Source organism: Aedes albopictus, chromosome 2 (genome assembly GCF_035046485.1).
Source record: "Aedes albopictus strain Foshan chromosome 2, AalbF5, whole genome shotgun sequence".
In the NCBI taxonomy this organism is placed as follows: domain Eukaryota; kingdom Metazoa; phylum Arthropoda; class Insecta; order Diptera; family Culicidae; genus Aedes; species Aedes albopictus.
The window spans coordinates 45,703,333-45,721,332 of NC_085137.1; the positions used below are offsets into that span (position 1 = coordinate 45,703,333).

Genomic DNA, 18,000 nt, shown 5'->3' on the forward strand with positions numbered 1-18,000 from the left:
TGGCGGACGCGGTGATTCCTCCCTGGAGCCCTTTGTCCAACATGTACTTTGCCTTCGACACATTAATGACTAATCCGATTCACCTGGCTTCACTCTTTAGTCAGATGTACGTTTCCGCCATCGTCTCAAATTTACGAGCAATTATATCAATATCATCGGCGAAACCAAGCAGCTGAACGGACTTCGTGAAAATCGTCCCACTCGTGTTTATCCCCGCTCTCCTTATTACACCTTCTAACGCGATGTTGAACAGCAAGCACGTAACCCTCTGCGAGATTCAAAATGACTCGAGAGTGTCCCTGATACTCGAACTACGCACATCACTCGATCCATCGTCGCCTTGATCAATCGTATCAGTTTATCCGGGAATCCGTATTCGTGCATAATCTGCCATAGCTGTTCTCGATCGATTGTATCATACAATGTAACATAAAATCGATGAACAAGTGATGTTTGGGCACGCTGTGTACGCGGCATTTCTGCAACACCTGGTGGATGGCGAACATCTGGTCCGTTGTAGCACGTTCACCTATAAATCCTGCCTGATATTTCCCCATAAACATTTTTGCAATCAGTGATAGACGGCGGCATAAAATTTGAGAAAGTAGGCAGCACTTAGTAGTGTGATCGCGCGATAATTCCCGCAATCCAACTTGTCGCCCTTTTAGTAGATGGGACACACGATACCTTCCATCCACTTCTCCGGTAATACTTTCTCCTTCCAAGTGTTGGTAATGACTCAGGGTAGTGCTCTCACCAGTGCTTCTCCACCGTGTTTTAGTAACTCGCTTGGTAAATAGTTGATCTGCTCCAGCGGCTTTGTTGTTTTTCAACCGGCCAACTTCCTCTTCAATCTCATGGAGGTTAAGGGCCGGAAGTCTTGCGTCCTGCGCACGTACTCCTAGATCTGTTACCGCGCCACCTTCGGTGCTTGCAACGTCGCCATTGAGGTGCTCATCGTTATGCTGCCGCCACCTCTCGACCACATCACGCTCGCTCGTGAGAATATTCCCGTGATTATCTCGGCACATGTCGGCTTGTGGCACAAAAGCCTCTGCGCGAGCGGTTCAGCTTCTCGTAGAGCTTTTGTGTGTCCTTAGCGCGGTACAACTCTTCCATCGCTTCGCGATCTCGTTCTTCCTGCTGGCGCTTCTTCATCCGGAAGACTGAGTTCTGTCTGATCCGCGCCTGTCTGTAACGTGCCTCATTTGCTCTCGTACGGTGTTGCAGCATTTTCCTCACCCATGCTGCATTCTTCTCGTTTTTTAACTGTTCACATTCGCCGTCGTATTAGTCGTTTCTGTGATGCGGAGTTGCGAAGCCTAGTGCTGTAGCCGAGGTACTACCTATGGCGGAACGGATGTCCCTCCAGGCATCTTCAAGTGTAGCTGCGCCAAGCTGCTCTTCCGTTGGTAGGGCCACTGCTAACTGCTGCGCGTAGTCTTGAGCCACTTCTACGTTACGCACCTACTCGATGTTGAGCCGTGGTGTTCGACTTCAACGCGTGGTGATAACTGTCGAAAGTTTTGAGCGCATGCATACAGCGACTAAGTAGTGATCCGAATCTATATTCGCACTGCGATATGTGCGGACATTGGTTATATCTGAGAAGAATTTTCCGTCGATTAGAACGTGGTCGATTTGATTTTCTGTTTGTTGGTCGGGTGATCTCCAGATGGCTTTGTGGATATATTTGCGGGGGAAGAAGGTGCTTCGGACTACCATATCACGGAAGGCTGCAAAGTTTACGCATCGCTGGCCGTTATCATTCGATACGGCGTGCAGGCTGTTTCGCCCGATTATCGGTTTGTATATTTCTTCCATTGCTACCTGCGCGTTCATGTCGCCGTCAACGATTTTCACGTCACGCAGCGAGCAACCATCGTACGTTTGCTCTAACAGCGCGTAGAACGCTTCTTTCTCGTCATCAGGTCTCCCTTCGTGTGGGCAGTGGACGTTGATGATGCTGTAGTTGAAGAAACGGCCCTTAACTCTCAATATGCACATCCTTGCGTTGATCGGCTGCCATCCGATCACACGTTGTCGCATCTTGCCCAACACTATAAATCCTGTTCCCAGTTCATTGGTGGTGCCACAGCTTTGGTAGAAGGTAGCCGCCCGATGCCCGCTTTTCCACACTTTCTGTCCAGTCCAACAAAGTTCCTGCAACGCCACGATGTCGAAGTTGCGGGGATGTAATTCGTCGTAGATTATCCTGTCACATCCTGCGAAACCTAGTGACTTGCAATTCCATGTTCCAAGTTTCCAATCGTAGTCCTTATTTCGTCGCGTGGGTCTTTGCCGATTGTATCGAGTTGTATTTTCTCCTATGTTATTGGCAATGGGGATTTTTACGGGGTGCTTATTGGGCCTACGCCAACACTTCTGTCTCGCCAGAGGGCCATCGCCAGGAATTCCTCCGGGAATTCCTCTACGAGTTCTTTCGGGGATTCCTTACCGATTTTTTTTCGGGAATTACACTACGAGTTTCATCGTGACTGTCTCTAGAAGTTCTTCCGGGAATTCGTCTGGGAGTACTTCTGGGAATTCGAACATCTTTACGAGTTTCATCTAGAAGCTGCACTGGATATGCCGGAGTTTCCTCCGAGAATTCCTTTAAGAATTCCCCGGAAGTTCCTCTAGAAGTTCTTCCGGAAATTCCTGTAAAGTTCCTTCAGTAATTCCTTTAGGATTTCCTCTGGGAATTCCTCTAAGGAGTTCCTTCGAGAGATCTTCCGGGAACAAATCCAGGAGTTTCCCCAAACGCTCCTCTATGAGTTTTCCCAGCAATTTATCTAAAAGTATCTCGAGGAATTTCCCTAGAAGTTCTTCCGGTAATCCCTTTATGATTTCATCAGGGAATTCCTCTACGAGTTCTTCCGGAAATTTCTTCATGAATTTCCGAGGAATTATTCTAGGAGTTCCATCCACAATTTCTCTACAACTTCTCTCAGGAATTTATGTGGAAGTTTATCTGAGAATTTTTGAGGAGTACCTCCGGAAACTCCTCTACGAGTTCCTCTACGACCTCCTCTATGAGTTCCTCAGGGAATTTCTTTACGAATTTCAAGGAATCGTTCAGGGAATCGTTCAAGAAATTTTTCCGGGAATTCCTTTAAGAGTCCGTCCGGGAACTCATCTAGGAATACCTCTTGTAGTTTCTCTACGAGTTCTTCCTTGAATTCCTGTCCGAATTTCTTCGGCAATTTCTCTGGGAGTACCTTCGGAAACTCCTCCGAAAGCTCCTCTGGCAATTTCTTTACTAGTTGCTCTAAAAGTATTTCTGGAAGTTGCACAAGGGATAACCAGAGTTTCCTCCGAATATTCCTCTTTGAGTACCTCTGGTAATTCCTCTAAGAATTCCTCAGGAAATTCGTCTACGAGTTTTTCCGTGAATTCCACTGAGAGTTCCTCCGGCAATTTCTCTAAGAGTTCTTCTAAGAATCGTTTTTGGAATTCTTCCAGGAGTTTCTTCACCGAAACGTGAAGCGACTTGAGAGTACCCACAGGCTGATGTGCCTTAGGGTGGTGAGCGCATACCGCACGGTCTCAAAGGACGCGGTATGTGTGCTAGCGGGCATGATGCCCATCCCAAGTAACCATGACGCTGCATATAGATCATTAATTTCGCTTTTTAGTGTATTATATGACATGCGATGTAAAGTTGTGTTGTCATATAGGTACCATTAAAGTAGGTTTAAAGTCGAAAGTGGCGCTATTATTGTTGATTTGAAGCAAGCTTTACTGTGGTGATTGCTAAAGCATAAAAAATGCTTGTACCATATAGCTAATGCAATGAAATTGTATGGAATGTATACTTAAGGCATCATATCAACAAAAGAAAAATAAGTATTTTTTCATTTTTCGGTCTATTTTTATCTTCTCATACCTGTTCCGATACTCTCACTCTGATGTTTTTTATTCTAATTCGGGAATTGAACCTAGACTGCTGAAACTGGACTGCGATGAAACTCGGACGCGCTAACGCTGTGCTACGACTACCATGCATTTTGCACCCGGAAAAATGTGCAACATAAAGTAACGTATACTCAGCTCGTGCTTTATTGATTTGTGTTTTCAGCAGCTCTAAGTAATTGTGCTAGGGTCTGAATGCCATCAGTTATCTTACTCTCCCAAATTCATTCGAAAACAAGCGATTGTAGAACCAATTGATTCCACAAACGAAGATAATATAAATATATAAATTCTGCTCTCATTGTTTTCATACGTGCTCACTTCTACCGTTTATTTTATGAAATCGGAGCACTATATGTTAAATAAGGAAACCAATACCTCAACCTCACATAATTTTTGTTCCCTCAGCATCTGATTGTCCTTATGTCCCAACCAGAATAAAAAAAAGCATACACAATGCAAATTTTCAGCAACATCTGAGCATGATAATCCAAGTTCTACGCAGCAATCCATGAAAATTTGGGTTTGTTTTTCTTTTCTTTTTAAATGGTTGTGTTTTTAAAAAGGTTGTACCTAGGGTTGTACAGATTTTTTTTCGAACTGATGTTTTTTTCTGTTTACAACTGTAAAAGCATTAGCTTTGACAGCTTTGATTGAGTTCGTGTCGCTTGTGGTTTAGTTTATCTATCGCTCTGCGTTTTTGCTCTCTTGGTGCGGTTACTATCATCGAATATTCGCGGGAATATGTGCTGTCGAAAAAGTAAACTATTCTGTATTGAATAACTTCTGATTAAAGCCAATCTGCTATGCTGAATAGCCTATCAAAGTGAAGGAAAACATTGCGATTTTCTTCCCTAATAAGTCACAAAGTACGCCATCATTCGCCGCTGCCACGAGTTACTGCTGTGAGTGATTGCTGACTGTGTGCAAATTCTCCGTATCAACCGAACTACAAACAAGAATGAGCTTCATGTATGGTTGTGGTTATTGTCGTCTACCAATTGGCGGACTGGTTGAACGAATACGCTGCGACGGTTGCTGCCAGAAGGAGTTCCATATGACCTGCACTACACTAAATACGTTTGATGTACGGCGCTGCAACGAACAACGAAACGTTCTCTGGATGTGTGATGACTGCTTGAGATCATATCGCAAACAACGAACGGATTCACGTAGCGAAAAGGAAACAAAAGCAGAAGACGAGCATCACAATATTGAAGTCACGGTGGGTCAACTGCAATCGGAAGTTGCAAAAATTAAGGAAAGCATCGAAGGTTTACAGACATCGTTGAATTGTAGCCGAGATAATCGACCGATTAATACCTTGCCGTCCTCGTCAACGCCGCTAAGAAATGCTTTTCCGGATCGAAATGCGACAACCTGCGATAGCGATAGGTCGTTAATGATGGGCTCACGTTTGGATAATTCATCAATGGATTCACCTCGCAAATATTGGATTTTTTTTCACCAGAGTAGCCAAGCATGTTTCCACCGATGCTATTCGAGGAATGGTTTGTCGATCGCTGCAGCTGAAGCATGAACCGGATGTTATCAAGCTATTACCACGCTGGGGAAACATTGAAAATCTACGATACGTCTCTTTTAAAGTCGGAGTCGATTGGTGTTATAAAGAGAAGGCAACAGAAGAATCTACGTGGCCAGTCGGACTACTGTTCCGAGAGTTCGTTCGTTATGAATCTTCCTACTGGGAGCCATAATTGAAATTTTGCTTTTGGATAGTTTGCATGTTAAGTCTCATTTCTAATTCTATTCTTTGAAGTTTGTTAGCGTGATAAATGAATTGTAACTTTATGCTGTAGTTAATCATCATTGGGGCCTTACTGAGCCTGTTGATGAGTATCCAATAAATAATAATAAAAAATACTGGAATGATTAAAGGCATATATAAAGTAATAAATCCTTGCATTATTGATTGCCATAAAGCTTTTAACATGGTAATGCAATGAAGCATTAAACAACGTCCCTATAGAACTATACTAAACTGTCAAAATCCCATAATGCTTCAATGCTTTCATAATGAAGATTAAACGCTTTATTACTTGACAGGTGTAGAATAAAAGTTATCTCGCATTAGTTAAACTATAATACGATTGAATTAATGTTATGATATAATGCTTGTGGTCACTTGGGATAGCTTTAGTGGTGGCAGAGGATGAAGAATGCTTCGAGCGACGCGGCATAAGAGGCGCGAGGCGTATCGCCAGAACCTCGTCTATGCTGAAGTGGCAGAGCGAATGGGATTCCTCCAGCAAGGGTAGATGGACACAGGCTCATACCGAGCGTGTCCAAGTGGACGAGCAGGCCCCATGGCGAGGTGAATTTTCACTTGACTCAATTTCTGTCAGGCCATGGGTGCTTTAGGTGGTATCCGCACAGATTCGGACACGCAGGCTCCCCCGCATGTCCGGAGTGTGCAGACTGCGACGAGACCGCGGAGCATGTGCTCTTTGAATGTACACGTTCGTGGAGCAAAGGTCGAGTATGCAGGAGGTATGCGGTAGAGATATCACGCCTGATAACATTGTTGAAAGGATGTGTATGGGGTGGACAAGTGGGACTCCGTTACTTCCACGGTTTCTCGAATCGTACTTGAACTACAGAGTAAATGGCGAGCCGAACAACAGCTAGTTGAGTTGGCCCCCCTTCCCCATCCAGGAGCTTGAGTTCAACGGGTAGTCTAAGTACTAGCCAGGACCCGAGCCTTCAGGGGAGAGTGAATAAATTAAGGCGGTAGCTGGTGGAACGCTTACTATTAGAGTGTACTCATGTACGGTCCCCCCTTCTCGAAGTCATCCCTAACGGGCGTACCGCGAAGGTAAGGAAGAGAGAGAATGAGTTCGATCCCCACATCACCCGAGGAATCACCTTTTGGGTATCTGTTGCAGATTTTCTCATTCTATAAAAAAAGGAGTTTCTGAATTGGTTACTTCAGAAGTTCAGATAAAATGGTACTTTATAAGCTAAGCAGCTTGTTCGAGGTTGCTCATTAGCCTTCTAAGCAGTTTCATATTTAAGTAATTTTGGAACTAGAAAGTTCACATAAGCACGAGCCTTCTAAGCAGCTTCTGACAGAACTTTGACAAAATTCATGCAGAAACAAAAATGTGTTTTTCAGAATCAGAACCCCACACTGTTGGTGGTGGGTTTGTGATCCATGTCTGGAAATTGCTTCTGATAATTATTTTCACACATGTCGCTGCTATGTAAGATTTGAACTGGATCCTCCTGCGTGATAGCCTGCCGACTTACCGCTGCGCTGCTGAAGACACGTGACAAAGTCAAGCTAACTTCACTACTGCACAAATGTGCAAAACTAGCTGCCGACAGAAAATCGATTCAAGTGAGACTTGACCTGCTTTTCACTCAATCGCAACCGTAGTACTATGGTAGAGCGTAGGGTTCTCACGCAGCGACTATCGGTTCGAATCCTATGGGCGGCATTTTTTTTTTGCTTAAGCCTAGTATTCATTGATTTGATAAATTCATATTTGTTTTTTATTCGTGTATGCTTAAACAGTTGTTTTCTGTAAAAGAAATAAATTTAATCTTCATTGAAACACAATGCTACTGAACTGAACTTCTATGAACTTGAAAGTTCCGACAAAGTTCCGAGTAGCACCTTAAGCAGCTTTAAAGTTCCGCGAAGTTCAGATGAAGTTCCGAATGGAACTTTCTGGCTGCTTAAGAGGCTAACAATGAGCCTTGTCGGAACTTGTGATCGAAGTTCCAGCAAGGCTCATCGTTAGCCTCTTAAGCAGCCAGAAAGTTCCATTTGGAACTTTATCTGAACTTCGCGGAACTTGAAAGTGCATTTTGTCATGGGAAGCGGAACTTTTGGTTACTTGGGTTCTCCAAACGTTCCTTCAAGATGTTTTTTGGGAATTCGTTTAGGAGTTCATCCTCTAGGGAAATCCTCTAGGTGTACCTACAGGAATGCCTGTACGAGTTCCTCCTGGAATTACTTTAAGAGTTTATTCGGAAAATCCTTTAAAAGTTCCACCAGGAATTTCCTCTAGAATTTTTTCCGGGAATTTCTTTAGGAAGTCATTCAGGATTAATTTTTGCGCAGCTGATTAATGATTCACCATAACAATTATATCAAGAGGCGCCCGAGCCTTCCAAATAAACGAATAAGTAAAAAAAAAAACAATTATATCAACAAATAAAAAAAAAACATGTGAAAATAAAAAAATATATATATAACTAAACCATAACTTTAAACATGTTATTGTATCTTCAACATGCTGTGTTACCAAAAAAATAAAACCCTAACTACGATTTCATGAATGTTCACGCTTGTGGAATTTTGATCTTCATACTCCCACAAATTCCCACTATGCAACAACGGGAGCCCCTATCAGGCTTTAGTCCAACCGTAAATCCAGAGCTTCTCCGCACGGTTAGGGGTTGAAGACACCGCACCGGGGCACGCGTGCACGCTCGCCCGCGCACCCAATCTAAACCACTCGACGAAAACCACTCGCCGCCAATCGGCAAAAGAAATAAAACATTGCGCGATCGGATCGCGCCGATTCAGTACCAAGTGCTAACTCGCTGGAAGAAGGTCGTTTGCGCGATCCGCCAAGTGGTTTGTTTGGTGAAGGTGTGTATGAGAGATACGCACTCAGCTCGGTGTGCTTATTGCTGCATCCAAACAGGAGGAACAACGCCGCCGATATTTTCGTACCTAGTCGTCGCCGTGAGTGTCCGATTGATCAGAGTAAGGTGTGTAAAGCGAAGGCGCCGACCACCGATACGACACCCCGTCGTCGTTTGCCGGCGTATGGCTGCGTTCTTTACCTTAGTGATCGTATAGTGTGTTTGGGTTGGGAGAGCGGGCGTTCGGCTCTCGGAGTTTATGCGCGATCAAGTGCACGCTGCATTGCTAGTATGAAGGGTGCTAGATCAGAAGCCCCGTGAAACAACCAGAAACTAGTCGTCGCGGTGCATTCCTCTGACTTGAAGGGGTTTGATTGTGTTTCTTTTGTTGGGGATCGAGGGGTCTCACTATGTTTAAACCGTGGAATTAATATGGACTGATTGCAATAAAACACGATAAAAGACCTTATCGGGGTGTCGACGATTAGTGATCGTAGGGATGCAGTACTGAACGAGTGTGATCACTAGTGAGGCCAGATATTCCACTTGAAAATCCTTCGATGGTAATTATGCATTTTTCAAACCAAATCGTATAGATCATTGTGAACATCCAAATTCCCTGCAGATGTTGTCAACGAAACCATGGATTCATTGAACTATCCCTATAGAATTTATCAAAGATCTGGCATCGCTGCGTGATCACCCTTCGGTTTCCATGAGTGCGCGACACCCAACAACGGGGTAGTGCAGCTTTGTTGTGTGTCTTCGGTGGTTCGCGGTTGAGCATCCGACGGCGACGGCATCGGCGACGTCCACTCGCAAGCACTAGGCCTTCAGTAGCACACTTTCGAGGTGCAAACCTGTGATCGTCGTCGTCAGTTTAGCATTCGCGGTTCGCGAGCGCTCGTTGCGTTTTCTTGTGTAGTGATCGATTGGATCGGTGTGTTTTATTGGAAGTTCGTATTGAGGGGTTGGATTAACATTTTCGAAATTTGGTTTAGCGCTGCCGCGATTTCCACGTGGGGCTAACGGTTGTAGGGTGAACTGAACATGCGTGTGAAGGACGTGATTTGAATTTGAGTAGGGTTGTGGGTGATTCAGACTATCGGCAGCAGAAGCGTTGAAGCCTATTGCTGCTGCCTTATGATTAAGTGCTAGTGAAAGTGGACCAATACTGAGAATACTTCGGAACGATTTCCAGTGGTGCATGAGAAGAAATGAAAGTGCGCGGTGGTGGATGACTGTTGCGTCGTTGGTGATCGAGTTGGACCAAAGGTGATCGCAGCCAGTGCGTGGTGCAGTTAGCACCTAGGTATGAATTCCGTTGGGGTTGGCAGAGCTGTTGTGAAACAGGGAGTTTGCCAATGGCCCCGAAGACTTCAAATTTACTGTAGCCATCAAATTTTGCGGAAAAGTAAACAAGGCGAAAATGTTGTGGTAATATTTGTTTGGTTGTTCGATGGATGGATTTCCGAGAAGCTCATCGTCGCTACAGCTTGCGAAGGTCGTCCGATGCTGATGTTTCCGCCACCAGTACTGGCTGGTACTGGTAACTCTCTCGGTACGACCGTTTCAAATGTTCTCCGCAACGATGAGACGAGTACCAATGGGGTCAGCTCGCCAGGAACGTGTTTTCCGTTTGTTCTGTAGCCGGTTTCTGTGCAGGTGTGAGACGATATCTGAATCTGATTAAGCTACTGTGTTTGCATGACTTATTTGGAACCACCAACGTCCGTAGCCGTCAAGCCGAATTACATCGAGGATCCAATCATTCTTGATCACCGCCTAATCGAGTTCCAATTTTCATGATGTGATGATTTGGCAAATTACGGCCAGCCTTGCTACATCCTGACTGACCGATTGAAATCGACTTGACTCGGCAGGTTTCCTTATGCATAGAGCTTACGAGCTGCACGCCTCTAGAACGTTCAATCGAAACCACTTTAGCGTTTTCCAAATGCCTCGCTCTCGGGCGGTAGCAATAATGGGAGCTTGTGTTATCATATGGTGAGCCAGAACAGTTTTTTTTTCTTGCAGTGGAGCAAATGCGTTGAAGAAGGCACGACGTATTGCCTTAACTACATAAGTGGATATATTTATAAATCTTTTAAGTAAGCTTTTTTCATGGCTGATGACTTTGTAAAAATATAAATCTTTGAAGCAATCAGGCCCGTGCACAGAAGTGGCGCCAAGGGAGGGTTTTTTTTCCCAATTTCGGCAAAAGGTGGAGGGGCGCCTAGTGTGAAGCAATTATTAAAACCATTATTTTAGAACACCGTAGGGGCGGATTTTCACAAATCGATTTCAATGGTCGAAACAACAGTTTTTGCACAGATCTCGTTTTGTATATCTTATCTTTTTAGTACATTGACAAAAACTTAAAATGTATGCATTAAATGACAATAAACAGGCTTTCGAAACATAAGCACCTGTAAGATTCTCCAGAAATGTCTTGTATGATTCTCTCATTTTTCCTTATAATATCCCGAAGATTAGAGTTTCTGTTGGAAACTGTTTTTGTTTTTTTTTATCTGTATTGACGAGATTTTTAGGCCTAGGCTAATTCATTTCGGGACCCACGCTTTACTTCCTTTCCGAAGGAAATAACGCATATTTTGTGAGTGTGTCGGGAGTGGGATTCGATTTCAGGTCCTCGGCTTGATAGTCACATGCTTTGACCTTCACACCAGGTCCACTCCACAAACAGACACTATTTGATCATGTAATTATTTAATGGATATACCTCTTTCTTATTCCACATTTTGATTATTCAAAAAATTCTTCCTGTGATATTTCCCTAGGACTTACTCCAAGAACTTCTTTTCCGATTTGCTTCCGTAAATCTGAACATGAATACAGTTTTTAACAATTAAAAAGAAAAATCTCGAAAAAAAATCAATGGATTTTAGGAAATAACGCCAGAATGTCTTAGAGCTTTTCTAATTGAAAATTTCTTGGAGATATACGACTTACTATTCTTACCGAAATACCCACAGAAGTATTTATTGATTCGTAGTTGAAATGTACGATCGCGTTTGCTTAGACGCACCATTCCTAGCTGAAACAACGCTTCCCAGAATGAACCTCTTCCCTGAAGGCGATTTCGATATTTTAACAAAAAAGGATATGTTTCCTTCTTTACGGAATGAATTTCTTGACAGAATTTATCTGAGATTCTACCTGGTATTTCTACACGGATTGCTTATGAGGTTTGTTTTGGAATATCTGTTGGTAATTTCAGGATTTTTTTCTATTCAATCTCTTGGGATTTTTCCAGAACTACTTCTAGGTTTCTCAAGTGGTTCCTTGTCGGATTCCTCTAGGTTATTTCGCTTGGTAATCTATTGGAATTTAATGAGAACATTTAGAAAAAAAATCTCTGACCTCTGGGACTTCTTCCGGAATTCCTTCTCGGATTAACCTGAACGTCCTTTCTAAATTTCTCCTGAAGTTTCTACGAGAATTCCTTGAAGGAGAGCCACCAGAAACTTTAAAGCAAATTTAGGAACTCATTCTAGGGTTAATCCAAAAGTTTCTCTCAGAAATTCCTCAAGCCTTGCTTTCAAGACTCAATGACATTGTTGAAAATGCTTCAGAAGTTCCTCCGATAATTCCTTCAAATTGGAGATGAACCAGCCTCGGGCTGAAAATCTCCCTAATAAAGCTAATAATAATAATTCCTTCAAAATTTTATTCGGAAATTTTTCCATTATTTATGAAATTCCTTTTGAAATTTCCTAAGTTATTCATCCAAGAGTTCGTACTGGAGTTTCTCCAGAAATTATCCAAGGATTCCAAAATATTTGTTTTACAGTTCAAAGTGTTTCTTCTGGAATTCCTCCAGGAAATGCTTCTGGGTCTCGTCCAAGATTTTTTTTTCTTCAGAAGTGCTTTTTGGAATTTCCGTTTTGGTATGCGCGCAAGAGGTCCTTCTGGAGCTTCTATATTGAATACTTCCAAGAGTTTTCGCTGGATTCTTTCTTTAACTGTCTATGGAATTTTGCATGGATCTGTCAGAGTTCTCTCCAAGAATTCTATCCAAACATTTTCCATGAGTTTTTTCTAGTAATCCGCTAGAAATCGCTACTTACGATCCAATCCTCTAGCTACAGTGGTGCTCAGGCTGAAGGATACCGCGGGCCAAATTTACAGTTCGACATCGACCGGCGGGCCGCATAGAATATCGATAAACAAAAACAACAAAAAGAACCATTTTACAACACATTTATTGAAAATCTAAACCGTTCAGAACTTGTGTAAGGGTCAAACTTACTTCATGTAGTTTTTATTTTTCGTTAAGTAACAAAAATTGACTAATAACTGTGGTTCTACAATATATTTTTTGCAATTCCTCATCGTAATAGGCTGTTTTACCTCACGCAAATCTGACAGGAAAAGGCCTACTTTCCCACACCAAATTAACAGTGCTGTAATGGTTCATTACATCACTGATTTGCGTTGCGTAATGAACCATTACAGCACTGTTTTCAGTTTTGATCAACTTATTGATGCTTTCTGGACGCAGTTTTGAAAAATTGTGACAACTGCACAGTATAACCTGCTATGATCAGATTTTCTTAAACATAACTATGATCATCAGTGTGCAGTTTGATGCGAAAGTTTTGTTTAAAACTATCCTCATGCGGTAATTTATGAACTTGCAAAAAACGTTGTACGCAACTCGGTGCAAAATGACGATTTTTACAGCACTCGTCGTAATTATCCAACTCGGCAAGCCTCGTTGGATAAATGTACGACTCGTGCTGTAAAAATCGTCATTCTGCACCTTGTTGTGTAAACTACTATAGCAGAACTTTAAGTTTTTTTTCGTATTTTAAGAAAAACAAAACACAATTTAGATTCACAGGCTTGCTTTAGAAAAATGTTTTAGTTCCAAATTAAAATTTAAACAAACAATTTAGAAGTCGCCCCTAGATTGCCTTGAAGCCACTTCAGAAATTTCTCATACAACTTTTATATGAATTTCTTCTGAATCGCTCCAAAAATGCTGGATCTTCTTCTGAACTTTATTCTGGAGTTGGTCCAGAAGATTTTCAAGCAATGTCTTTATCGGCTTATCTTGAAATTGCTTATTCAGAAAATTTTCTGGAGTTTCTTTTAGTATTTCTAGAATTTCATAGGAACGCCTCTAAGAACTTTTCTTGGATTTACATTTGGAGTTGCTCTGAAGTTACTTCACGAATTTTTCATGAATCTTATCCAAGTATTTCTTCAAGAATAGCTTCCGGATTTTTCCTGAAGCTTCTCTAGAAATTTTCCTGAAGTTTCTCGAAGATTCCATAAGTGCATAAGTCTCTTCTAGAGTTGCAGCTAAAGATTTTTTATTAAAGTCTTTTAAAAATATCTTGAAATTTCCTATGAACTTCAACATAAACCAGAATGTTTCATAAATATTTCCCAAAGTGCCTCCAGGAATGCTGCTATCGAAATGTATCCTAAAGATGCTCCGGATTATTTCGGCTTGAGATTCTTTACAATTATTTTTGTCAGTTTCTTAAAAATTATCTTTAAAAGTTGCTTCAAAATTAATGTTCAGATTTTCCTCAGGCGTTGCTGCAATTGATCCTGGAATCTTGTTTGTAGTTTTCAGAATATATTTTGCTGCTCCAGGAATTTCTTCTAAAGTTGTTTGAGATATTTCAGCTACAGTGGCACCGTGGCACCAGAACTATTTTTTTCGTGACTGGTTTTGTGGCTTAGCTATACGACGCCGGAATATTTCGGAGTCGTGAGTTCGAAACTTACCGGAACAGATTGTTCTTTTTGTATTTTTAAACATTTGATTTGTGTTTAACACAAACTCAGCTAAACTTTTTGTTCGATTTCTTAGAAAACTAAACGAGTTATTCCAAAACATCGTCCAAAAATTTTTGTACGTCGAAAAGTATTCCGCGGGCCGCACCTCAAGGCTTGGAGGGCCGCATGCGGCCCGCGGGCCGCAGGATGAGCACCACTGCTCTAGCAGCTCCTTTTAGCAATCCTCCTGGAGTTGCATTTGCGAACCCTCCAGGTGTACCTTTTGGAAATCCTTCAGCAGTTTCTTTTGGAAATCCTCCAAAAGTTCCTTCTGCCAGCTCTCCTGTTGTTCTTTTTGAACGGTTTCCTGAAATTGTCTCCGGAAATCCTTCATGAATTCTTTCTGAAAATCTTTCGAGAATTCTTTATGGGAATCGTGCAGAAGTTCTGTTTTGGGAATCTTAAAGGAATATTTTTTTCTAGAAATCCTCCTCTTAGAATCATCCAGGATGTCTTGCCAGGATTCCTGAAGAAACCGCTTAACCTGATTCCTGGATCCCAGAATCAGCTCATACAGGAATCCTTAGAAGAGTGTCTGAAGTATTTTCTGGAGAAATCCCCAGCAGAAATCTATATAGGAATCTCGAGAAATCCACAGAAGGCATCCTTCTTGGAGGATTCCTCAGCAGCGATTTTTGAAGAAATCCAAGATTTCAGGTGCAAATTTAAGGACTGGATTCCAGGATGGAATAACTGGATTGAATTTGTGTAGGAATCTCCAGAAGGAAGTCCCAAAAGAAATGCACAAATGAAATTCCTGGATAAATTCGAAGCAAGAATTCTCGAAGGAATCACCAGATGACATTCCTGAAGTAATCCAAAGATGGAATTCATGGGAAAATATCTAGAAGGAGCATCAGTGAAGGAATAGGCACAAAAAAGTCTAGATAAAGAAAAAAATGGCTCGATCATGTTGGTGTTTTTTTTTCAAGCTATGGAGAGTCGAGTCCCACCTTCAATGATTTTATATGTCCCACTTACTATTGATTTATTATGTCCCAAATGTTCTTAAAAAATCATAAAGTGCAGAAATTCCTTCAGGGATTCTTTTGAAAATGTCTCCGAGTATTAACCCTGGAATTCCTTTACGAATTGCTTCAGAAATTCCTCCAGGGATCGCTTCGTGATGGGATTCGTGACAAGCGCTGATAGCGCGTGGTAACTGGTTGTGCTGTGTTTTTCCAACGATTGTTCTGTACGAGCAGAATACAGAGGATAGGAAAGGCAACGTTTTTATCTTTCAAAAAATGGTCAGCAAGATGTAACTTTTTGAAAGGTACATCTAATATTCTTAAATTTTTACTGAAAGTTGGTCTAATAGTTGCCTATTTTTAGTTAAAATTTGGGAAATATCTGATTATTATTACGGGCTTGGTGGTCTAGTGGCTACCGCTTCTGATTCATATGCAGAAGGTCCTGGGTTCAATTGTTGGCCCTTCCCTTTCTTTCTGCATTGTACCTTTCTATCCACTTTCTCTATACTATCCTCTCTTATATATATACAACTCATAGCCATTGCTAGAACCATAAATGGATGAAAAGCCGTTTCCTTTCCTTCCAACTTTTACAGTACCATGTCAACCTATCAGATAAGCCCAAGCAACACGATTTGTTTCAAAACCAGTAACAGCAACCTTATTGTCATTTATTCACTGTTCGTATTATAGACGATAGAATACATTTGCTTCTTCTTGGAAGTCCAAAAAGCGCAGATTCTGAATCGTTATACAACTTGAATGAGAGGGAATGATAAAAAAATGGAAAAAAAGATTTTATGCAGACTCGAACCATGGACACAAAAAGTATTAACGAAACACCTTACATACTACACCAAACGCTCTATGAGAGAAATGCTGCTCAATACACCATAAAAGCTGCTAATGTACCCTATTACTTCATAGCACCTTTTTTGACACAAATTAGAAAACTGTCAAAATGAAAAGACGCGCAAATTTTTCGTAACAAATTTGGAACATAATCTGAACAAACAAACCCGGATTAGATGTTGCATGACTGTAACATAGCACATTTAATGCAAACTGACTGTTTTATCACTTGTGAGGAATATGTAAGCTCCGCCTCCACGGATCGGTGTCAAACACGAGGTATTTGGTGATTTCTATGAAACAAAGCCGAAATTTTGTATTCGGAGTTTAAATGCAACTCAATTGTTAAGATGGTGCTGCTCGGGACGCCTACAAGTTATGCAATCAAGCGAATTGTGCCGTTCTAGCTTCATAGTACATAATAATCGCACTATGCTCACACCTTACGCCTGGCATCCACGCATCAATGTGTGAACCCTGTGCCATCCATATCCCACCAACACTCCGACATCCGCATGAGTTTGTGCAGACGCAGAGGTCTGATGTGGGTACAAACGATTGCAAACATCTTTTCCTTCCTCTTCCGCACATAGACCTGCAACCTGACGTGGCAGGTGCCATTGTCGCCTAAAAATCGAAGATCACCAACGCTCACACACTGAAGATGTCTGCTCGTCCCCGGCAGATAATCTCATTGGTTTCTTGTGTTAGTGTAGCTGGTCTGGCGATACTGGAGTAGCATATACGGGCGGTCAATCAAGCTCAAGCTCTGAAACGAAACCATAGAATATGGTATATGAAAAAATTGTGCTCACCATGAATATCAATTACCAATAAAAAATCAATTACCAAAAACAGATGCTGGCTCTCTCGGTCTAGGGTCAACCAAAACTAGCCGTTTAGATTGACTCTAGACCGAGAAAGCGAACATCTGTACACTATCAGTATTCCGGTCGAAAATCATCTAAAACTGAAAGAAATTTCACAAAACTTTTAGACTCTAGAATGTCCTTCAGAAATTTATCCAAGAACTCCTTTAGAAAGTTTTGCACGGATAGCTTCATTAGAAAATACTTCAAGAACTTCTTTAAAATAATCTTGCATAAATTGTTCCAAAAATTCATCTACGATATTCTTCAGATTTTTTTCATTGAAATAGAAAAATCTCAATTTTTCAAAGCATTCATCTAGAAAACCTTCCATGAACTTTCTCAAAAATACATGGACTTTACGGATACATTGGGAATCAGAAATTTAGAACTCCTTCAAAATTTTCTCAGAAGCTTTTTAAAGAATTTTCGCCAAGTATTGCTTTGGAATTCTACAAGAGATGATAAAGGAAATTCCCAAGATTTCTTCACATTTCTTTGGATATTCCTCCAGGACATTTCTCTTACATAAATTGCTTTAAGGCTTTCTTGGGAAAGTCTCAGAAAACTCTCCAAGGATTCCTTCACAATTTGTGCCACAGATTTTTTATAGATTTTTGTAAGGATTTTTTTTTCCAAAAATACCTTAAGAAATTTTATTAGGTCTTCCACCAGGGGTTTCCAAGTGTTTATTCATGCGTTCCTCCTGGAATTTCTTCATAAAATCCAGAAAATTCTTAAAATAGTCCTGTTTTTTTCAGAAACTCTTTCAGGAATTCATTTAAAATTTTCTTCAGATATTTTTTTAAATTCGTTCGGAAATTTATTTAGTGATATTTTCGGAAATATCTGTAGAGACTTCTTCAATATTCCTGGAATTATTTCAGAAATTTCTGCAAGTTGTTCCATGGATTCTTTCTAAAAGTGTTCCAGCAGTTCCTTCAGGAATAGCT

At 41.4% G+C, this 18,000-nt stretch overlaps 1 protein-coding gene across 31 annotated transcripts in view; it reads left to right on the plus strand.

The window, feature by feature from the left end:
- Positions 1-8,447: 8,447 nt before the first annotated feature.
- Positions 8,448-18,000, plus strand: part of LOC109621340 (uncharacterized protein DDB_G0290587) — a 118,891-nt gene continuing 109,338 nt past the window's right edge. For 5 of the 31 annotated variants that reach the window (XM_062849597.1, XM_062849604.1, XM_029870964.2 and 2 more), the window contains exon 1: positions 9,162-9,491. The gene's annotated coding sequence lies outside the window, so the exon portion shown is untranslated. Of the gene's footprint in view, positions 8,662-9,161; positions 9,848-18,000 lie in introns of those variants that run through there. The other 26 variants (XM_062849596.1, XM_029870963.2, XM_062849602.1 and 23 more) reach the window with 16 other exon arrangements.